This window comes from Equus asinus, chromosome 6 (assembly GCF_041296235.1).
Source record: "Equus asinus isolate D_3611 breed Donkey chromosome 6, EquAss-T2T_v2, whole genome shotgun sequence".
Classification (NCBI taxonomy): domain Eukaryota; kingdom Metazoa; phylum Chordata; class Mammalia; order Perissodactyla; family Equidae; genus Equus; species Equus asinus.
In genome coordinates, this window is record NC_091795.1 from 89,225,896 (window position 1) to 89,249,643 (window position 23,748).

Sequence of the window (23,748 nt, forward strand, 5' to 3'; positions counted from 1 at the left end):
AGCTATTTTTGAATAATGAAAGATTATTTTGTAAAGTACTTCGTACATAAAGGATATTCAGAAATATTGGGCATTATTACTATGAAAAAAGTCACGCTTGCAGTCTAATTAGTCAAAAGATTATTAGTAATGTAGCAAAATTATTTGGACGTTACTGAAGAAGCTATCATTTTGTTGCTTTAGGTAATACAACTTTAAATAAAAAAGAAAAGAATTTGTTTAAGGCACGAGCATCAGAATTAAAGAAATTCACTAGCTGTTTGGCCTTCAGTGCATTTCTTACTTCTCTTAGCCTGGATTTCCTTGTCTCCATTATGGCTGTAAGAAGACCCACATTGCAAGTCATGGATGTGAAGGATGGAAGGGGCAAAGCTCAGCCAAGGAGACAGCTGGTTACTTCCCTCCTGTGGCCCCAGATCCTGTCTGGATTGTAGCCAGCTTATTCCTGAGCTCCAAGTAAGCCTTCAAGAGGGAGTTTAGAGACTTGGACAAAAAGCATTTTCTGGGCACCCAAAAAACTGTGTTGAACTGAGAGTCAGGCCCTCTTCTCCTGGGCCACCAGCCCCTCATTCAGAAAATGCAGGGGGTGGGTGGGGCAGACAGTCGCTCAGGTGGCTTCCAGCTCTGGCATTCTGTGAGTCTGATTTATAGTTGAATATAGTCAGTCTAATTTCTAGTTGAGTGAGTTGTCATTCTTAGGCAGGCAGGGCAAAGCAATCCTTGTTACTCTGCTCACAGTTCTGGGGCCTGAGAAGGCATTGGGTCCTGTCACATCTAGAATGAGCTCTGAACTCTTGGGCTTTTAATTAAAGGGCTTTGTGAGTCAGATGGTTTATGGTCAGATTCAGATCTTCAGGGGGACACGGAGGGAGGTCCTCTGTCCTGTCATCCACTCTTGAGAAATCGGCTGCCTCTTCCAGGGCAAGGGCGGGGGAGTGGAAGCCTCGCAGGGGGACTTCTAGGAAACACTTGTGGTTAAGCTTCGCTCCATAGCCCCGCTGACTCCAGGCCCCAGAGGCTCAGGGACAGTCGGTATGTTGCATATCATCGCTTTTTTCCTTGTGAGTGTCTGCACTGCGCCTGCCTCATCCGATTCGGTTATGATTCCCCCATGGTTGGCACAAGGCCTCAAGTGTTTTTACCCATCACTGTTTCCGCTTCGGGTGGTTTGTGCTAAATGCATTTTCAATCCCAAGTGGTACAAGGGATAAAAGGATTGTCTAAAAAAAGTGGCTTCTGAATGCGTGGAAAGCAAGGCTGCCTGCCTTGTGTTTTTAACAATTGCCTCCCCAGAGGATGGTTTGAAAACCTCACCTTTCAAGATGTTTCAACTCATATTAGAAAGTGGCTTAAATAAAATTTCTCTTCTGCCCACTGCTGCTGTGACTGTCAGGCTAGTGTTTATTTGTTAACCTAAGTCTCCAGGGCTGGAACTTCACACCATTTCTTCTCATTTCCTTCCCAGAGGAGGTGAAATAGCACTTGTCAGATTCTTCTACCTGGTGTCACTGTGGGGGGTTGTGCACACACCGGAGTGTGGACCTGCTGGAGAAAGTGCGTTGTAGTTTCAACTAGACCCATTTACTCTTTCCACAAACCGTTACTGAGCTCATATTCTCTGCCCAGCACCATGTTAGGGCCAGAGTTTTGACTTATTCTTGCATTGTCACCCTGTAGCACACATCACAATGTGCTGCACCCATTGGCCTCCCAGGGTTCTCATGAGCTGACCCAGTTTCCTTTATTTTCCTCCAGGATGCTTGTATTTTCAAGGAATTTGAATGGGCTACTGTGTGGGGACAGGTGGGGGACTCTCCTGTGCATTGTAGGATGTTTAGCAGCATCCCTGGCCTCTACACACTAGATGCCAATAGCACCACAACACACTCCAGTTGTGACAACCAAAAATGTCTACAGACATTGCCAAATATGTCCTCATAACTTTGCATTTACCAAAATGCCCTTATGTCCGTTGTCTTAGTTATGTGTAAGGAAAGCAAGAATTTTTCATTCGTGTTTTCTTGCCCTGTTCTGCAGCCTAGACTTCCATCTCCATCCTTTCTACCACCGTTCAAAGCCATCCTCTTTTAAGCTTAAGGTAATTGAGGACAAGGAAGGGAAGAAATGTGCCCATGCAACAGTGAGTTGAAGGCAGAGCTATAGCTATGATGTACATCTCCTGTCTTCCCAACTCATTTCCTTCTCATGGATCCATTTAGTGATGTGTTGATAAATGTTTGATAACTGATTCTCTGGGAAAAACAAAAACAAAACACACCTGATTAGGAGTGTTTGCCAATTTCCTTCTACTTGTAAGACTTCACCTAATGTAAAGATGGGAAGAGATACGTATAATTGGCTCTGATAAGCTGGTGCCAAACGTCTTTAGGACACTACTGGATCCATGTGTGCTTCTGTTCAAATATTAGTCTTACTCTGTTGTGGACTTTGTTCTTCTACCCATCTTCCCTTCCCCCATAATATACACACTTGTTGCTATGAAGTGTGATGGGGGTATCATTAGCCTGGTAAGGGTTTTTGATCACCTCTGGGTAGTATAGAACAGAGTGGCATTTCCTCCTTATTCTGTTAAATGAACATTTCTTTTCACAATCTTTCCATCTAAGGAGTTGCAGGAGCAGTAGGGCAGCTGTGATCTTAGAGCATAAACCTTAGGGAGCTCATCAGTGGGATCTCCTGGACAGAATGAACTCCTGAGCAGGAACTAAGTGATGTTGCCCAGTATCAGATATGTTGAGGGGGAGGTACTTGAAGGTACAAGGTAGTGATGGCCAACAGTTTTAGCCCAGATATGAGCTCTGACTTTTGTAAGCCTCAGTTTCCACTCCTATAAAAGGAGAAATAAAATCACCTTCTTACTGTTGTTGTAAAGTACAAAGGAACTGTCTTATGCCTGAGCCTCAGATGCCTACCCACCTGCTTGGTGGCTTTGTGGATTGGCTGGTGGTTATAATATTGAAAACCCATCAAGCCTAAGGACTGAGCTAGTCTTGACGTTTTTACCTTGGCCATAGTTCTGTACCATGTGCTCCTATCCAGCTTCTCTGTGGCCCAGCATTAGACTTGGGGGAGGCTGGGACTGTGGGGAGAACCCTCAGCTGGTCATCAGGAGACCTGGTTCTCATCCAACCCTTAATACCACCTCCTTCCTAACCTCAGGGAGTAGTTTGATGTGACTGGAATGTGGGTAGCACCAGAGGAGGGGCGAGAACATATTGTGGCATTTAGACTTGATCCTGGAGGTGGTGGGAAATTCTTTAAACAGGAAAGACACATCATCAGATGGGTGCTTTAGAAAGTTCTTTCTACAGAGTACAGGGCCACAGTCCAGGCAGGATGAAACCAGTTAGGAGGTTGGTGCAACAGTCCAGTCAAAAAGTGATGAGGATGGGTGGGTGCTAAATGCCAAGTTATGCAGATAGAAAGTGCTGTGGGAGTTCAGAAAAGGGAGAGTTCAGTGTGGACTGGGGTATCAGAGAAGACTTCATGGAAGGGGTGAGGCTGCTGTTGGCTTTGAAGGATGGTAGAAAGGATGGAGATGGAAGTCTAGGCTGCAGAACAGGGCAAGAAAACACAAGGCTGCAGTAAATCACATTAGGGCTTAAACTGAGAGTTTATATAAAGAATGGTTCTCAAGTACTATGGACCCATTTAAGGAGGAGCTTGAACACTAGGCTTAGGAATATGGATTTTGTTAGAAGACGGTGGTTCCTACAGGTAAAGTGCATTTTCCTGTCGTCGGTTTCTGTGGGGATCTTATCTCAGGCATTTTCCCGTCTGCAGCTTCCACGTCCCTTTTGCCCATGGAAGGCATAGGGTGCGCAGGACCCTGATGCAGGGGTGTTTGCATAGTTCTCCCTCTGCAGCCCTGCACTGTTGGGGAAGGCAGAATCTTTCTGAGTCTTGAGAATGAATGCAGAGCAGAATGTTGATCATACGACTCCTGATTTGCCTCGCAGCAGGCGGCCTGGGAACAGGAGCAGCTGTGTTATTGTCTGTCTGCCTAGGCCAGGGTGAGCGTTGTCAGCGGTGTAAATAAGCCCGCTCTCAGCTGTTGCAGGTATGGCCTCAGTCACTCCTCCTGGTGTTGACTCTGACTGTCCCCCTTACTAAGAATGATGGAAATCCCCTGCTTTGCCCCTTGCCTCCTTTGTGAAAGTGTGTCTGGCTCTGGCCACGGAGGTGAAGGATGTCCAGCCTCGTAGCGTCCGAGTGAAATGAGACTTACACTTACTGTGAAGTGTTAGAAAACAGAGTTTGCTGGCAAACGCTATGAGCTAGATATCATTACCTCTGACATTCACATGAGGAAACCAAGGCTCCGTGGGGTAAAGCAGCTCAACCAAGGTTGCACAGCCAGGAATTGGTCAGGCGAGAACTAGAAACCAGGCGCTTCTGGACTTCAGCATCTTCCTGTGAGATGTGGATTGGGGCGTTCTGCAGGAGGGTCTTCATTTTCAGGATGTTTGGAGCATAGGTCTGCCATGTAAGAAAGTTGCTTTCTCAAATGGCCACATATATCATCAATTCAGCTCTTACAGAAACACTCCATTGAAGGGCGCTTGTCCACATGGAGAGTCCCTGGTTCCAGAGATCCCTTCTTGATACAGATGGGAGTGAGTGACTTGCCCAGTGTCAGAGAGATTTAGGGTCAAAGGAGAAGTCAGAGTCCAGATCTCCTGCCCCTCAACCCACAGTGCTTCGCCTTCCAACCAGCCCCACGGCTTAAGTGGGGTCTCCCCAGAACACCCAACATAAGCCACCTGGAAGTTGCCCTTCATTGATGGTACCATAGGCCAGGGGCTGCATTCACAGGTGGTTTCTGGCCTTGGTGGTGCCTGCTGTGTGGACCCATGTGGCTTTTGGGTACTTGAGAGCTGCAGGTGCTTGCATGATATGCTGGAGGACACCAGAGTCATCAGGAACTTGTACAACAGATAGTTTCAGCCAGATTAGCTCTCAGGCTGTGCTCAGTGCAGTCTGGTCATGGTACCATTTCTTAGTTTCTTACTCCTAGGCAGAACTGGCCTTGAACTTCCATAGTAGTCATTGACTGACAGTCCAGGTCAGCTTTGCCCCACTTATTTAGGGGCAGTCGTATTGGCTGAAGTTCAAATAGGTGCCACACACTGCACCGGTCATTTCTAATCTTGGATAGCCCTACCAACCCTGAAATGCAGCTATGGTTCCCACTCTACAGATGGGGCAGCCAAGGCTCAAAAAATTACAGTTCGCAACTATTGAGCTCAAGACCCCAGGCTCTTTCTACGGCCCCATCCTCCCACTAATGCATACAGAAGCATGTGATATACAAACGTCCTGTTCAGCGTCACAGTAAGCATCAGTGCCTGCAAGGTCCTCTACAGCCTGACACCAGCCTCTTTTCCTACTAGATCTCTGCCACTTCTTTCCTCCCTCCCCAGCCACACGGAGCTGTTTACTGCCCTCAAGGAAGCAGAATTCTACAAGTTCAACCATCAACACTTGTCATTTATGCAGGGCTCTGGGCTCCTTAGAATAGCCTGTAAAGATAAATAAGATGTGCTGCTCCTCTTAAGGAACTTCCCACCTAAGGGCAGAGATAAAACGTGAACATAAATAGGTATGGTGGTTTTTAGAAGAAAAAGCTCATTTGACCTTCAAAGTAGCCCCAAGAGGCTGGGGTATAGAATTGTAATATCTGCATTTAGCAGCGTTGCATCTGAAAATCAGAGAGGAAAAGTGACTGACTAAAGGTCAAGCAGCTCGGCGAAGGCCAAGTTGGGGGTAGACCCAGGTTTTGTTGCCCCCTATAAAGTGTTTGTTCTATATCAGGGCATCGTCCTGGCTGTGTCACTGGTGATGGTCAGGCATGGCCTCTGCAGCCTGGACCATGTTTGTCTCTCTCTTAATGCTGCCTGCCTGATGGAGACAAGGCAGGTGTCAGCTGCTGATGCCTCAAACTGTTAAGCAGTGGCCCTTTCCCTCCCGCAAGGCGATGCTCCTGTAGTTGCAGCCCTGGGAAGGGAGGAAGGCACAGGAAAATGCCCCAGCAGTCTCAGACGTGATTGTGCTGGTGCTCAGGGTTGTCAGGGTGAGGAGGCTGACCTCACTCAGTTTCTGAAGTGTCTCCCACTCCCCCACTCTGGGGTGGACCTGATGTAACCAACGCTGTGAAGTACTGTCTCAAAGAGAAGGGGTTCACTCTCGCAGTTCTCTTCAGCTGAAACACTGGGTGGAGTTTTCTGAAGTCATTGACCAGTGTCCTCCCGCGATTCACATGGGGGCACTTATCTTAACGGCCGTTTAGGGGTGACAAAGATCACAGACAGATGTCAAACCACAACCTGGGGTCTTGAAACAAGGTGAGCCTGGGAGGAGAGAGCTGGGCTCTTGGCAGATACCTCACCTGGGGGTGATGGGCTGGGTGCCTCCATTGCCGTCGAGCACAGTGGTTAGAGCGAGGGCGATGAGATGGAACCTGGGTTCAAATGTGCATTTCACCACCAACTTGCTGTTCACCTTGGGCTGGTCACTCAGCCTCTCTGAGTCATTCTCCAGTTCCTTATCTGTAAGGTGTACTACCATTTTCAATAAGATTGATACCTGTGAATCTGACTTAAGTTGGAAAAAGGGTCTTACCTATTGACCAAAAATCATCACTTGCGGAATCTTATATGCAAAATGGATAAAAAGCCTGCCTGTTTGTGTTATTGCAGAACGAGGGCCCAGAGCCCTGCCAGGGAGCCCCTTCAGTGTCTGGGGCATCTGAGACCAGTGAGTTTCTCTAGAGCTCTCAGAAAACCGCTGGCCTAAACGTCCTGTGATGCCCATGATTGTGTGACTGCTGGAAATGGTCTCTTCAGAGAAAGGACCGGAACCTGCGGTTTTCTTGTTAGTGCTTCCCTTTACTGTATTGAGGTGTGAGTTTGACTCAAGACTGATTTCCTGGTTTCAAAAAAACAGAAGATTCTCTTTACTCTTGGTCAGAGATTCTTGGGATGGCAGATTCTTGGAGAAAGAGTAAGACAAAAGCAGGCTTTACATGCCACCTCCTTCCTCTCCAGGCCAGTGGGGTGAAAGAGGGTATCCCCAGCCAGAGGCCTGCAGCTCCCTGCTCTCCAGACATGGTCCATGCCTGCTGGCAGTGGAGGGAGGCCAGCATGTCCCAGCGCTGCACTGCCCCTGAGGAAACACAGTCTTGTGTCCTGCAAGTAGACTGCGCTTTCTCCAGTGGGTCCGAGCGGCAGCTGCTCCCCACGCTGGTTGCCGGTCCAGCTGCCTTAGGCCGCCCTGGAAAGGAGAGCCACCGAGCCCCACGTTTGGAGGACTGACTGGTTATCAGGACAGCTGCACATTCAGGGTCTGGGTGCCAGGGCACAAGGAACTCAACTGTTCTTTTAAAATATGTTGCTGAAACTGGTCACACCCTCGCTTCTCAGATCATAGCCTGGCTGCTTTTTAATCAAGTTACATCGGCCTGTTTTATATGTAAGGCCTACAAGCCCACAGGTTTAGAAGACATTCTGGTGAGCAAAGCGAGAATGAGTGGCTGCAAAAGGCTGTTAGTGTGGTTTGGATGCAGAGGATGTTCCCAGAGAGTTCTCTACCAACACAACCGGTGTGCAATAAGCGGCCCCGTGACTGTGGATCATGTCAGGGTGCCCATGTGCCCTTGTGTGCCTGGGACAGTTCGGGGTTATGCCTGCTGTCCCAGTGGCATTATCAATAGGTCCCCTTTCACTCTCAGAAGCGTCTAGGTTTGGATGATAAATCATGTGGTCCCCGTGATTGTGTGTAACCATGTACATACATTTAGTATAGATGCAGTGAGGATGATATAGTTAAGTGAAAACCTGTGCCTGTGTGCTCTGACAGCTCCCAAGTTGGCTGTGGGTTAGCACTGTTGCACCACCAGCATGGGTAAGGCATGTCACCATTTCACAGCACATGTGGCTCAGAGGTGAGATCTGGGCCAAAATGTCAAATAGGCAATGGTTCAGAGCTTTTCTCATAGCCTACTAGCTTTTTGACCTTTAGCAAATTACTTAGCTTATCTCAACTATAAATTAAGAATAATCATTCGGCCCTCGCAGAGTTTGTGTAATTACTGAATAACCTATGTAAAGCATCTAGCTTATTTCTTGACACATATTAGGCTGCCCACAAATGGTGGCTGCAATTATTGTGATGATTATTCAACAATTGTTATTATTGTGGGTTTAGTCTCTCCGTCTGTGAAGTGATGAGAGATGACCGCTGTCCTATCCCGCTCCCCAGGTCTTCGTGAGGCTGAAACCGGGCAGCATCCCCAGAAGCCTGGTGTCTCTGAGAGTGTGGGCACTATTAGCATTGGGGACTGCCAGCAGAGTCTTGCTTGCCCACCTGCCCAGTGGGTCCATCCATCTGCGACATGGTCACTGGGTTCCCAAGACATCATCCCTTCCACCGCCTTGAAGACTCTCCCATCTCACGCTCTCCCTCCATCTTCTCCCTGGCCCAGCCTACTTCCTCCTCCCACTGCTGTGTAAACACCAAGGCCAGGATGTCATTTGCTGGTGCTGACTGATGGTGGGCTGCCACCCAAGAGGGCTGTAGACCAAATTCCTGGTCGTCCCTGCACAGCGCCTCTCAGTATTCCCTGCCTGAGTGTCCCTCCCTTCCTCTGCCTTTGGAATGAAGCTGTCGTCTTTTCCTACTGCCCTTCTGTATTCCCTGTTTCTTTCCACTAATTTGCCTCTCTGCCGTCCTCACCCTTTCTTTGCTTTCCTTTTCCTTTTCAATGCAACTGCTTTGAGAGGGATTATTACATAGGGGTTAAGAGTAGGAATTTGAGCCAGATTGATTCAAAACTTGGCTCTACCACCCAGCCACTGAATCCCCTGGACGAGGACCTCCATTTCCTCACCTGTAAAGGGGGCAGGAATAAGAGCTACCTAGTGTGCTTGCTGCGAGTTCCGGGTAGTTACCAGATGGACGGTGCTCAGCAATGCCTGACGCACAGCAGGTACTCGATGAGTGGGAGCTGTTTTGTTATCTAAAAGCCTGCCTGTCCATAGTTCTTCGTGTTGGCAGGTGCTCCTGGCACTGTGGGAAAGAGGCCACTCTGAGGTCTCCTGACTCAAAGTTTCACTCTGCTCCTGGTTAGCTGGGACCTTGGACGAGCATGCTCCCACCATGGCCCTTAGATACCTCATCTGCTCAGCCTGGAGAGTGGGAACGTGGTCTTTCAGGCTCTTTAGTCTCGTGTCATCTATTTCACCTTCTCTTCAGTTTGCCCTCCCACTTTTTAGAACCATTCAAAGTGGAAGACACACAGCTGTTCTAAGCTATTCCTCAGCCCCTCCACTGAATGGAGGGGGGAGCACATGATGTAATGAAAACGTCACAGGTCACTAGACTAGAGGTCAGAAGATGCCTGGTCTAGTCCTGGTTCTGTTGTGTGACGCTGGACAAGTCATGTCATATCTCTGGATTTCAGATTCCCCATTTTTAAAACGGAGTAATTACCCCCTGCTTTGTACCTCTCTTAAAATGACCAAAGAAGACAGGATATTGAAAAATGTTCTGCTGGCTGCCAGGTGCTACAGAAATGAGGACTCCTGGTGGTCTCAGGTGGTGTCGGTCTCCTCCAGGCATGGAGCAGAGGGACTGTGGCAACGGCTCCAGCTGTCCACAAGTGCGGGCGGCAGAAACAAATTAGTCTTGGTGTTGTGTGAGGTTGTGCTGCTTGTGGGGACCTGAGACAGGAGTTGTAAGTGTCTTTCCCTGCTTGATCTCTGTTCCTGATGGACATCTGGCCCGCGGCTGACTCAAACAGGAAACCACGAGCCGTCACTTCAAAAAGCTTGGAATCCTCTCAAAGATATGCTTACTTCTTGTTGCTTTGTGTTTGTTTGAATGATGGGGCAATAATTTACAGAATCAGGGACAGACCCCTGGAGTGAGCCTGTCCCTGGTAGGACCTCTGTGATCAAATCTATAAGGTGGGAGGAGGTGGGTGTGGTGAGGGCTGGATTAGGATCCAAATCATCTGAATGCTGGTCATGGACCAGAGCCAGGTCGGTGACATCAAAATTCTCCAGAAACTTTGGCCTCTTCCCCTGTTTGGGACTGTACATTTTTCTTAGCTTTTCCAGGCATGCAGCCAGTTTGGGGAACTGCTGGGGTGGGTGGGCTTGCCTGTTAGGGGTGTCCACATTCCCGGCCCCTCCTGGTACTCAGCGCACTGTAAAGTATTATTAGTATTAGCATTGAAGTATGATTGGACTATTATTATAGTTATCTCTTTGTGTGGTGGTTCAACTTACCAGGTGACTTCCATCCTTAATGGTATGCGTTGGGAGTTGGAGAAGTTTTGTACACATCTGTAAAGAAGTAGAGTGGACAAAATGGATAGAAAAAAACTGTGGAAGTAGCTTAGACTCATGGTCTGGAGGAGACTCAGCATTCTTCTGGCCTGACTCTCTTAGTTTTGTGGTAGAAGAAAACAGGATTCTTGCTGGGCCCAGTTGGGTAAGTCAAGTCCCAATCATATACACTGAAAATGGGTTATCATTTGGAGGGCGTTTGAGAAGAAAGCAATGGGGATGGGACCGCACCCCTGGTACCCATCACTTCAACAGCTTCTCTCCGGTTTCCAGGTCTTTTTGTGGCACATGTGGCCTCTTAGCCACAACCCAAGTGGTCTGACCCCAGGATCCTTCTTTGGAAATTCACCTTGGTCAGTGTCTATACTCGAGTGTCGGTGGGAAACAGTCCCTGTGCCAGGGCACCCTTTTCCTCAGCCTGTGCTCTGATGTGGGAACTTATGGGCACAGCCCCACAGCTGGAGCAAACAGGCTTCTCTTCCCCGCTACCGCCATGACCTGGTTTCCCAAAATGCAGGGCCAGCCCCGCCAATGCCGGCTCAGAAATCAAGTCAGGCCAAGGACTTTTCAAAGCTGCTGTGTTTTCTCTATCATTTCCTTCCCTCCTCCCCCGCTTCACTTCCTGTTTTTTCTTCCTCTTTCTGCCCCCACCCCCATCTTTCCCGCCGTGTCCCTTGTTGTCTGAGAACAGGAACAAAGCACCGAGCATTGATAATCACGATTTCCTGATGGGTCCTCTCGCTGCTCAGAGCCAGGGCGGCCCAGCTTCTCTGGGCACTGGAGCCTGGCGGGAGCACAGCAGGAAGCCATGGCCTTCAGAGGCCCCGCCTGAAAGAGAATCTAACAAGAATGATCCTTCATGTCCTTACAACAATTTACAGCTTCCAAAGAACTATCTCCTGCGTTCAAGCTAAAACACCAGAAAAATAAGACAACAACTAGTGTTTTGGCCTAATAACTATAGTCCAGTTGAGATGGACAAAACATTGATTTGGGAGTCAGATATGCGTTCTTTCGTGGTTCTGCACCATACTCACTTTATGACTCGGCAGATCATTCTGGTTCTCTGAAGTTCAATTCCCTAACGCCTTGGGAAAATAGAGCTACTGGTACTTCATGGGGAATTTTGAGGAAAAATTAGGAAAATGTATCTATAAGAGTCACGTGATACACCTGGTAGATATTATTTGCTTAACAAATGTGAGATCCCTTCTTAGGTTTTGGTTTTGGGCACAGAGGAGTGACTGTTCAAATGTACAGTAGCCAGAAAAATCACATAATACATAATATCCGTGGAAGGAGAGTCCATGGCTGTTACTGTGTTTTCCTGAAACATGGAGAGAGAGACACAGACAGAGGGACAGAGACAGAGAGAGACCGAGAGACCTGTGAGCTGGGTGCAGACATGCCCGTCGCTGAAAACAAGGCCCAGCCACTGCTGTGCTCATAGGTCACATTATTCCCTAACAGTATTTGTCTAATGGGAAGCAGGGAGAAGCAGCACAGCCACATGTTGAGGTGGACTGTTTTACTAATTTAGCTCCCGGGGGAAAACTACAAAAATAGCAATCTGGAAAAAGTGCCACCTCCCTTTTTGAAAATCTGTTTAAAAAAAAAAAAAACAAAAAGACTTCCCATTCAGGGTCAGTGACCATTTGTTTGAGAAGTCAGCCTGACCACGTGGCTGCTTTTTAAAAAATTCCAAAGGCCAGAGAGTCAGAGACGTGTGCTAATCTAGATTCTCCTCCCAAGCGGCCGAACCTATGAATGAGGCTGTCTTCTTCTCGGAGCCTCAGTGTCCCCAACTACAAAATGAAAGCATTAGACAAGGTTATGGCATCAACGTCTTTGAGCCCTGGCAGTCTGTGTCTCTGGGACTCTCTCTGCTCGCTTAAAATATGTGTTATTACAAAGGAGAACAGGAAATGGCTTCTTATAGTAACATGACTTGCATTCCCTTTTAGCGGATTATCACTCACTTAAGGACAGAGAAACCACAGGACTCTAGGGGGCTACCGCCCTGATTTGGGGAGCCAGACTTGCCTTGGCTGGACAGCTGCTCAACTGGTTCGTCACATCAGCCTGGCTTGGTGAACCTGACTCACAGGAGAGATCTCCAGGTAAGAAACAACTGACTTTGGTTATAGCAGACAGCACAGTGGTAATCCACATTTTTAGTGTAGGGAATGTGTGATATATATGCTTACAGAATACTTGAAAGTACTAAGGGCAGTCACTTCACCAGATTTTGTCATCTTTGATTGGAAGACATGCCTCCTAACACCACATACATGAAGGAAAAAGACAAGGATGTGGTTAATAATAATTGCCATGCATTTCAAGGTTGCCATAATTTTGTATGGTGAGAGGTTCCTGGCTTCTCTAACTGCATTCTGAGTGGGAGCTGTTGCTATCTTGAGTCTTGTGAGTGTTTAGGCATGAAATAGAATAGCTTAGAACTGCCTGCAGGAGGAGAGCAGATTAAAGCTGTAGATTTAAGTTGCCTTTTTCCTTGCAGAATCCATTTGAGATTAATCACGGTTGAGATTCCTTGCTGCCCATCCTGGCCACTCAGATGTAGATGAGAAGCAGGAGAAGTTCTTTAGTAGCTAAGCTGGGATGGAATTTCAGTCTCATGCAGAGGTTTGGCTGGTGTCTCACTTGCTGTAACATTTTTAGAGGCAAATTCAGCTCGTGAAATGATCATCCAGGAGCACTTGTGGTGCACAAGGTGCAGGTCACCATTCTTCATCCTCTTCCCTCGCCACCAGCGTGTTGGTTCTGTCTTATTACCTCCCTCCTCTCTCACCTCCTCCCAATCAGTTATGGACATTTCTTATCTGCAAGGACAGGGCCACATCTACTTGAACTTCTTCATTGAACTTGGACCTGACATGAGTTGCCATCCTCCTAGATGACTAAAGATCTACTGAGGGTTCAGCTCCCTGGACTCTGTTATATTAACACATCTCCTTTAAGGTAGTCCGGGGCACCCACACATCCAGGAGATGCCAAGACCCTAAGGTGGGCACATACCTGTTACTCTTTCACTAGTTGCTTATGTTACCTTTGCTGTCCCCTGTTTTAAAGCTCTTCTTTGTCACCTAGATATCTTGAGTTTCCCTGGAAACTAAAACCAGAAGCTTTTCATAAAGCTGAGCACGGTATAGAAGGTAAGACCAGGTGATCGCTGAGGTATTTTCCAATTCTGGGTTCCCAGGAGCGTCTTATCCCAGACTTGTTCCTTATACCAGATTCTCATTTTTTGGGGAAATAGGTTTATCTACACTCCCTCCCTTTCTTCCTCTGAGGGTACCTTTCCCTGGAGTAGTCCCTGAGGTATATGACAATTCAGAAGAAGGAGAAGAGCTTGTGGAATTAGACAGACCTGATTTCATATCTCAGATCTGCTATTTATTAGTTGAGCGATTTTGCCTAGATTGTTTAAAATTCCTCAGCTTCCATTTCCCCATCTGTAAGATGGGGATAGTGTACCCTATGTTGTAGGTTTGTGGTGAGGATCAAAGGAGATAATAATGCTTTAGCGTAGTTTCTTGCTTATAGTAGACCTCAGAAAATGTTACCTTCTTTCCCTGCCCAACCTTATCCAGAGCTGTTTAAATACAGCTTTGATCCCACATTGGGTTCCATTTGAGCCTTGGGCCTAAAATCTACAGACAGACCTTGTCTACATACACCCTATGTCCCAATCAGTTACAAAGAGAGAAGCTGTTAATAGGCTTGATTTCAGAGCTCCCCTCCAATAGCAGCCTCCCTCACCTTGGCTTAGGCCAGACTGCCCTCTCCAAGCAAGCCACGTGGAAGGTTTCTGTGTTGTATGCAACTTCAGGGCCCCCCACTCTCCTAGCCCCTTGACTGCATCCTTTGTCCATCAAGTATTCGCTGAAAACTGACTCCCTCCCAACAGCTTTTCTCTTCAGACCAGCATACTCCCGAGACCCAGAGCAATGTCCACACAGCTGGGATCAATTGACTAAGGGGCAGACATCCTGGCCTGGCATTTGGCAAGACAATTAGGCTTCATGCGCATGTTCATCCAGGGCTGTGGCATTGGCCCTCTTCCTTATCTGTTTGCTCTTATGGGGCATTCATTCATCCAGTCATTCACTCATTCAACAAATATTTATGGAGCACGCAGCAGGTGCCATTCTTGGTGTTAGGGATACAGCACTACAGCACGGAACAAAACTAAGTTCCTATTCTCATGGAGCTTGCATTCTAGAGGGATTGGTTGGGGGATGGTAACAACTAAATAAACATGTACATTACATCGGGCGGTGTAAAGTTTTATGGGGGAAAAAAGGAGAAAAATGGTGAATCTAAGCCAGACAGGTGGGAGTTGGGGAAACAGGCATTGTTGTTTAATGTAGGGTGCCAGGGAAGGCCTCCCCGATCAGGCGTTATCTGAGCAGGACCTGAACACGGTGAGGGAGCGAGGCGGGAAGGAACAGAGGCTTGAGGTGGGCATGTGCTGGGGCTTTAACAAACTGCAAGTGGCCAGTGGGGTTGGAGCAGAAGGAACAAGGGCACAGTGGAGGGAGGCAAGGGCAGAGGGGACTGGGCAGATCACGCAGGACTTCATAAGCCCCTGGAAAGAATTGGGTTTTTATGTCCTGGCTGGCTTTTCCGGAGATTCTTTACCCTTCCTCCCTCTTCCCAGAGCATCTCCAAGGCCTCATCCCTAAAGCATCCCTAAATAGAGATAAGGATGGATGCTCTTGCCCAAGAGTCTATTAGTCGTTCATTCAAACCCCTAGATACTGAGACTGGAGATGAATGAGCTTGGCCCCATCGTAGGAGCCCATGGTCTGGCACTAGTTCAAGGCTGCTTGGGGAAGTTGCATTGATAAACGAGGTCGAGGTGAGCAGTTGTCCTAATTTGGTCATTGTGGAACCAATTTGCTAGCGAGGGAGTTTTCCACTGGAACGTCCCGCAGGTCACTTCTGCGGTTCTTGTGGAATTCATTCACCTAGACTGTTGAGACCTTCCTTCAGTACAGGGAAGATCAATTCATTCAGCACCAGAATCTGGGTGCCTGTTGTTCGTCAGAGCCAATGCTAAACACTGGAGATGAGTGATGACCAGATCCAGCCCCTGTCCTCGCTCTGTTTATGGTTTTACTGGGAGATCTGCTAGTGACCAGACAACACACACTTATCACTGCTGTGGTAAGAGTGGATGTGAGGGAGCCCAGAGGAGGGGCAGTGACCAAGACCGAAGTCAGAACCAGGGAAGCTAGTTGTCTGGACGTGTGTGGGCTCCCCTCAGCCCTAGAGATGAGGATTGGTCAGGCAGGGGAATAGCAGGGTGGTGGGAAACTTCAGGGAAGGATGTGGGAGTTTCTAGGTAGAGGAGAAGTGTAAGCAAGGGCTGCCGCTTGGAGGTACTGTGCGCACCATCATTCATCATGGCTGTGGAGTGTGGGTGAAGCGAGTCTGAGAGACTGACGGATACATTCAGAGCAGGGAGCTAGAAGGATGATCCAGGGACATTGAATGCCAGGCCCCGAGGATTGAGTCTATTCTGAGGACAGCCCAGAGCTATTAACAATTTTTTCAAGAAAGGTTGATGGCCTGATAAGACTGGAGTTTATGAAGTAAAGGCCTAATGCTATTTGACCCCCAGTTCTTTAAAGTGTTTGTTTTACACCCACTCCTTGTATTAGTGTAAGATCAGTTTCCTAAGCTGTAAAATGGGTTCATACAGATCCACTGAATGAGGTGGTTGTCCAGAGTGGATGAATACTTGGCCCTTTCCACCACTCAGTGCTCTAGCGAATGTGAAATGTTGACAGTGTTTCGTGTGCGGTCTTGGTACACAAATTGCTGGGAAATGGTTAGAACGTGAGCCTTGATTCTGATAGCGGGGAGTGGCTGGCAAAAGCCCATGCTACTCTAGGAGAAATGATGGAATTTAGGTCTTGATACATTTTCTTCTAGTCAGAAAATGGATGGGTAATATCCATCTCTTAACTGTCTCTCCACTGAATGCAAAAATATGAGAGTTTTCTTTAGAAATGTATGTTCATGAAACAGATAATACCTGAGGACCTGCCATGTGCCAGACACTGTGGTAAGCCTGGGAACATCAAGACAAAGCAAACACAGTTAGCTCTTCAGGAAGTCCATAAGCTTGTGACAGACAGAGGAGCCAACAGTCATAGGAGCAGATAGCAGGTAAGAGGTCCGGCATTCACAAAGTGATGTGAGTACAGAAAGGGAGCATGTTCTCTGCCCTGGGAAGTCAGAGAAGGCTTCCAAGAGGGGCCTTATGAGCTGGGCACTGAAGCATGAGTAGGAGTCGGGAGCTGGGAGAGAGACACTCCTAGTGCAGAACAGCACTCCCTAAATAAGGGCCAACTCTAATCCTCTGTGACCGTGGTGGAGAGGAATGAGTGATCCTCATGAGCAGATAATGCCTCAACTCTGCTTTTAAAAAATCCATTAGTAGCCACCCCCTCATCCTCCCACCTTGTTCCCGACAGTGACTAAAAATAATCAAATTGACTAATTTGAGTTGATCTCTTCTCTGACCCCATGGAGGTGTTAGTGAGCAGAATAGGATGGGGGGACCAAAAAGAGAGGTAGGAAGAGGAGGAGGAATCCAAATACATCATCCAGAAACACTGATTTAACAGCATATCGTGCCATAGCTCTCTGGTGGCAAAATTCAAGTCTACAGTGAACTGGGTCTGCTGCTTTCCAGTGGAGACTGGAAGAGATTTTTAAAACCATCTGTCCTTCTACGTTCCTCTTGGAAAAAAAATTAATATATACATATTAGCATATATATATCTTTGTGTGTATGTATGGACACATACCCATGTATTATGTGTATGCTATATATGTAAGTGTATGTAAATATATATATATATATATATGTATACGCTCACGTATATATATTATATAGAATTTATTCTAACCTGGCACAGAGCCTGGTGCCGCCGACCTCCAGTCACGCTTGCTGGCTGGAAGATGAAAGGATGGGTTAGAATCAACTTTGCCAACCTGCACACTTCCCCCGCCATGCCGAGGTCTGTGCACTTCGTGGTCTCAGATGTTCACAAGCACACCAGGAGGAGTATCGGTGCCAGATCCAGAAGAGGAAACTGCAGCTCAGAGATGGAGCAGCTTGTGGTGGCCCACAGCTACTAGGTGGTCGGGATTCAAACTCTCTCTAATTGTCTCCTCTTCCACTGTACATGCTGTGTCACCCTGTGTATACATAGGTGAAGGTTCTGGTAAACCAAGGAGGAACAGTGAAGAATCATCCTTGGTCAGGCCCTGCCCTAGTGCTCGGAAATGCAGAACAGGGCAGAGCAGTGCATCCCGTAGTGGAGTCAAGGGTGCATGTGTCTGGAAGTCCTTTCCAGTTCTCTCGTGCCGGCAAAGTCTCTCTCTTGCCCTGCAGGTGTCTGCTCACATGCTTCCAGGAACAGAGAGCTCACTATGTGTCAAGGCTGCTGATTCTAGTTCCAGGCATGGGACACTCTTCCTTCCTTACAGACCATCTCTGAACCTAACCGTGTCTCATTTCTAATTGGCTTAAACATCTCAACAGCAAGCGGCTTAAGGGTTGGGTGCTTCGCTCTGATTGGAGGCTCTGGGAGACACAGGCAGCCCATGACACACCCTCCTCTCCATTGCTCCTCTTGGAGAGCCAGTTGCCCTCACCAGAGCTTCCTCGTCTCGTGCTCTTGGGGGACCTATTTTTAATTCCTGATGGGCGAGGCAGAGTGGAAGACATAGGACCTGGGTTTCTTCGCTTCTCCCTTAAGGAGAGATCTCAGCATGAACTTTCTCTCAGCCCAGTCTCTCTAGAACCTGACTATACCCAGGGGGAGTAGGCATTTCCTCTGGATGCCTTTAACGGACATAAGGTGAAGTTCAAAAAGAAAGAAGAGAAGGAAACGGAAGGAAGGAAAGAAGAGATGACTGTGGCATCAGAGTTGACTTGGGTTCTAGCCACACTCTGGCACTGACTTACCATTTGACCTTGGACACCCCCTTCCCTGCTCCATTGTCACTACTAGGGAGTTGGCCTTGATTTTCCAGGGCCTTCCATTTCCGAACTTGTCTCCAAGGAGAGTCCTTGAATCCTGCTGAATCCCCATGTGGTCCAGCAGGACCCCAGTGTGGGGCTCAAATTTGCATCACCACTACCGGGAAGTGCCCCTGGAAGGTAGGAAACTAGACCCCTCACCTCTTTATGGCAGGTAGGGCATCTATTAGTCTTCAAGTACAGAACAGCTGATCCAGCTCACAGAGTGAGAGGGGGCTCAGCTGTCCCCACACTGCCGGGCATTGTGCGTGAGCCCTGGCGTAGCTGCGGCTCTGGTGCCATCCCTGCACTCCAGTCCTCGGGCTTTCCTGCAGCTCTGAGTTTTCTCCTTCTCTGGGCTGGAGAATAGGAGCATCAGCCTGGGGGTTGGGCTTAGCTCTGATGGGAAGCCCGCCTTTCTGGGACTTGTAAGATGCCTTCCCAGTGACCCTGGGAGGGAGACTTCCCCTGACCTGGAAAGCAAGAAGGAATCCGGGGGTCAGGACCAGGCTGCAAACTGGTAGAGGAGTTGTGCAGAATTGTTAATGCTGAAAGTAGGCTTGGAAAGTGTTTGCTCGAAGGACCCCGGTTGGCCATCAGTGCCCCTCATAGGACCCCTTTCCCAGCTTGCCAGCTCTTTCTCTGCTGACTCTGCTGGTAGTCAAGGCAGCAGGGGCATGGCAATCTTGATTTTCCTCAGTTCCCATAACATGGCCTACAAGAAACCCAGAAATGCGATGACATTTGCAAAGACACGTGTCCCCAGTTTTAAAGAATGCCACATGACAAATATTGTGCATCATAGTGGACTTTAGATGAGACTTGTTTTAATTGTGGTCATCATGAAATGCTGTGTGACGTTGTGGTGAGGAGCGCAGATTGGAGCCAGACTGCCTGAGTTTGAATCTGCATCTGCCACTGACCAGCTGGTGAGCCCAGGCAGTTACTGCAGCTCTCGTTCACCAGCTGCCCCATCTGTAAAATGAGAAAGCCAATAGTACCTGCCTCCTAAGGCTGCTCTGATCATTAAGTGAGTTAGTATACGTACGTGCTCAGAGTGGGGCCCAGCACCTAGTACGGACTCCTTAAGTGTTAGCTGTGTTTATTTTGATCTAAAGCCTCAGTGAATATTCTCTGGAAAGTAAGTGTCTGGGATGTGCTGTGGGTTCAATCATTTAATGGTTATTTCTTAAGCATCTCCTGTGTGCAGAGCTATTCCTAGGTGATGGAGTTTCAGAGCTGAAGTCAGCAGCAGTGGTAAACACAGTCAGACATCACTAGTGTGTGTCACCATCTGTGCCACTAAAACAGCCAAAGCATCGTAGGAGATCAGAGGCAGGAGAGTTCCCTGAACCAGGTAACTTTTCAGAGGAGCTGGGAGGTCCAGAGTGGGGTTGGTGGCACGGAGCAGATGGAGGCAGGAGACGGGGGGCAGACGGTGGGTTGAGAGAAGGTGGAGAGGTTGACTAGAGATGACTTAGGGGGAGGGACCATTCTCAATGGGAGAGTGGAGAATAGCTGATGAGAGAGGAATTGCTTGAGAGTGAGTTTTCAGTGTTGGCGGGAGCAGTAAGCTCTGCTTTAGTCTTTTCAGTGTGAATGCCTGCAGGCACTGGGTGGACATCCCTCCACTCTGCCCAGCTCTGGCGTCGAGGGAGAAAGAAGCCCATGATGTGCTGATGGAGGCCCCCGCGGCGCAGGACTGAGCAGGCCCCACTGCTCCAGGGCAATCAGCACAGGCCCCTCTGTGTCCTCCTCTCCTAGAAGGGCCAGACAAAGACTCGCTTGTTCTCTCCTGACATCAGACCTCGCCCTCAGGATTTCTCTGTTCTTCTGGAGCAAGATCTCACACAGTGATAATAGAGGGAAAAGGAAGGGAGGAAGCCAGTGAAGGCTGTCTGGGTGTCACCATGCCAACCCGCTCCCAGAGTAGAGGGTAGGAAGATGGCATCTGCCGGGTGTGCCCTGTGCACCTTTCAGGCCACACCCCACCCCTGGACAGTCCCAAGTTGTTGAGCTCCTGGTCAGAGCTGAACGGGAGCTTCTGGGATCGGTTCCAACAGAAGCTAGCTGCCTGGTCGGTAATGGACAAAGTATTAGAGGGTCAGATTAATTAATTGCTGCATACAATGGGTCGATTGTTTTCTGTTTTTTTTTTTTCTTAAGTAAGCAAGTGTTTCATCTAAGCACCTCGGTTTTCTATCTTCACAAAGACATATAGAGAGTTTTGCCTTGGAAATTTCATAAAAGCTTACTGTTTAGGGGGGATCTATGAGATCTCTGGTCTAGCTTCTGTCTGATCTTTTTTTCAGGTCAGTAAACCAAGGCTGAGAGAGTGGGAGGCAGTGTTGAAAATGGAGAGTAAAGACTTTTTGTCCATGTAGTCCCAGGCTGCAGGACTGGGGTACTGTATGGAAAGCACGTGGCACAGGACCTGGCTCACGGCAGGAGCTCAATAAATGTGATCCTTGGATAGTTTTGGAACCTTAGTTTGTTCCAGGTGAGATCAATAAACGAGCTCACTCATAAAACAAAATGTGTATTTAACCAGTACAAGGGGAACTCCTGATTCCTTCATCCTAAATCGACCCGTCCTGAAACAGCCATTTACTTTCAAGATACAGGTTAAAACAGGGATTTGACAGTGGAACTCCGAGTGCTTAGTCTAGCGCTAATCCTTAGTCTAGTGCTAATCTTAGTCTGGTGATTCTCAGACTTAAGGCTGAGGCCACAGGCTAGTATGTGAAAGCTGAGCCTGTGTTCCACTGTCTCTTCAGTGTGTTTCCCACACTCCACAGGGCACCGCACGACCTGAGATTATTTTGTTTAGCGGGGTTCTCAGATGCTATGAACTGAGGAGCAGCTCCAGACCTAGTGTTTGAATAACAATTTGCTATCTTCAAGTGGGATTAAGAAATAACCTAAACAGTACTTGATCTGTCTGTGAGGCCTGCGAGCCCCACAGGGGATAAAGGGCAAAGCTTTCACATGTAGAGTCATTGTGGCCACAAACACCAGCCTGGGAACCCCGGCTGCAGGGTGAAGCTGAAGTCAGGATTGCACATGGTTGACTCACCAAGAGCAGGGCTGGGCTTCAACGTAAATTTGGAGATAAACTTGGGAAGTTTGTTTGTTTGGTTTCACCGTGGTCTCGGTCGATCGGTTCAAACAGGGAAGTTCCACAGTGACTTTGCTGCTTTCTCCGTGCTTTGCGGGTTTCCTGCCGGAGCATCCTCTGTGAAAGAAACGCCATACTCTGTACGTCTATCAGCACAGGGTTAGAGGGACAGATCACTAATGGAGGATCCCCAGCTATCTTACTTTGCACTTCCAGAGTATTCCCAAGATCCAAAATATAATTATAAATGGAAGTTTCAGCAAAGTGAGCTACAGAAACTCATTTTGATGAGCTTGGGATAAGATTTCAGCCTTTTATTTTTAATCTTTACATTTTGCAACTGGAGTCAAGTTGATTCAGCCACAAGACAGATGTTTCCCTCAGTGGAAAAGGTGATTTAAGGGATTAGCGGAAGGGTTGGGGAGGATGATTACTAAGCCAAATGGATGAATCTATTAATTTTTTTCCCCCAAATGTCGTGGTTCCATTTCTGACAAACTGGTCAAGATCAATGCCTTAGAAATGACCTTGAACAGGAATTGAGTTACTGTGTTAAGAAAGCATTGGGTACTACAGCTGTGAATTTGAACACTTTTTACTGCTAAGAGGACTAAAGTTTAGAAAATATTCAGGATGTTGAAATTGATCCCTCTGCTTTGTCCTTTTTACAAACTTCTGCTTTTATGCTAAGGGCCTACCCTGACGGGTCTGGCATTTTTAATGAGAGGATAACGCCCCTTAGTGGAGAAAGTACTTAGCTGCAAGCTCGTGCATTTGCCAAAGAAAAGGTCTGTTTTAGCAGAAACATATCACTTCAGTAACTCTTAAAATTAAACTACTTATCTACTTTTGAGGATTATTGTGAGAATTAAATGAGATAATCTGCGGGCAGCTCTTAAAATAGCATTCAGTGCAAGGTTGACACTCAAGCCACAGCTGCTGTTTCTGCGGTTATCTGATCATGAGGATTTTTGGAGGCAGGGGGACGAGTGAAGTAATCTTTTGAGTCTTCAGAATTTCGGTTTCAGGGCCGTCTGTGTCAGCTCTGATGTGTACTAGCACAGGCGGCTGAAGAGTAGCACGTCCTTACCTGGGACAGGATGCTTACTGCCGTCCCAGCTGCCCAGAGGCGGCAGGCAGGGAGTACCACTCCTGAAGGTGCACCGAGGTCTCCCAGCTGGATGCATTCTCTCCTTGCAGGAATTTGGGTTGAAAGGAGCATCCACAAAATCCAACGCCACCCCCACTTGCTGAGGAGAGGAGACACTGGCATTTGGCCGTGCCTGTCCCTGACGCTGGGCTTCTCCCTGCTGGGCCTCTTGAAGCGGATTAACAGGGCCAGAGGTGGGAACCCATACTGAGACAGCTTTGCAAGCTTCTCTCTGTGGAACATGAGTCACTGGTCATCTCCTCCCAGCAGCGGGAGACGGGATCTTCTCAGATCCTACGGTCTTTTCCAGAACTTAATTTGTGGATCACTGAGGCCATGTTTTGCTTTTTTGGTGACTCATGTTTTCTTTCTTTTAATTTTCAAGCATAGTATAAAACCCCTGAGTCTGTTTCTTCATATGCCTGAAACTGATTATGTCTTTATTAAACTAGGTGTGAAGGTGGGGAGACAATTTTCCTTCCCTCTCTCTCTTCTTCTTTCCTTCTCTCCTTCCTTCCTTCTCTCCTTCCTTCCTTCCTTCTCTCCTTCATTCCTTCTTTCCTTCCTTCCTTCTTTCATTCCTCCTTCCCTCTCCCTCTTTTCCCCTCTCCTGCCTGCCCACCCTCATTTCTTCCCTCTTTCTCTCTTTCTAAGTAAACAGCTGGAACTCAGACAGCAGGTCCTTGGATACAGATCTGTCATTCACGCCATCACTTGTCGACTCATTTTTCCATGTATCCAGCAAACGCATACTCCGTGAGTGGCCCACTGTGGCCTCAAACATAAGTGAGCTCCAGTTTGCCTCCTGGGGTATTCACCTTCTAGGAGGAGAGGCAGACAGGTAAGCAAGAGAGACAGGATGTGGAAGGGTGCTTGTGACAGGACTCACGGGGCTATGGGAGAGGTGCACTGGGCAGGGGATCCCCCCAGGACAGACAGCCATCATGGCAGGCCCCAGGCCAGTGGTGGATATAAGTTTGCCTGGCAGTGAATTCCTTTTAGAGCAGGTTTAAAAGCCACAGAGGAAAGCTGGTCCCACCACTTCATC

At 48.0% G+C, this 23,748-nt stretch overlaps 1 protein-coding gene across 8 annotated transcripts in view; it reads left to right on the forward strand.

Moving 5' to 3' along the window:
- The window catches only part of CYRIA (CYFIP related Rac1 interactor A), a 101,108-nt gene that overhangs the window by 26,943 nt on the left and 50,417 nt on the right, over positions 1 to 23,748 (forward strand). For 3 of the 8 annotated variants that reach the window (XM_070512573.1, XM_044771974.2, XM_070512574.1), the window contains exon 2: positions 12,335 to 12,490. The exons of 1 other annotated variant lie outside the window; for it this stretch is intronic. The gene's annotated coding sequence lies outside the window, so the exon portion shown is untranslated. Of the gene's footprint in view, positions 1 to 12,096; positions 12,201 to 12,334; positions 12,491 to 13,222; positions 13,395 to 13,478; positions 13,544 to 23,748 lie in introns of those variants that run through there. 4 more of the 8 variants (XM_070512570.1, XM_044771975.2, XM_070512569.1 and 1 more) reach the window with 4 other exon arrangements.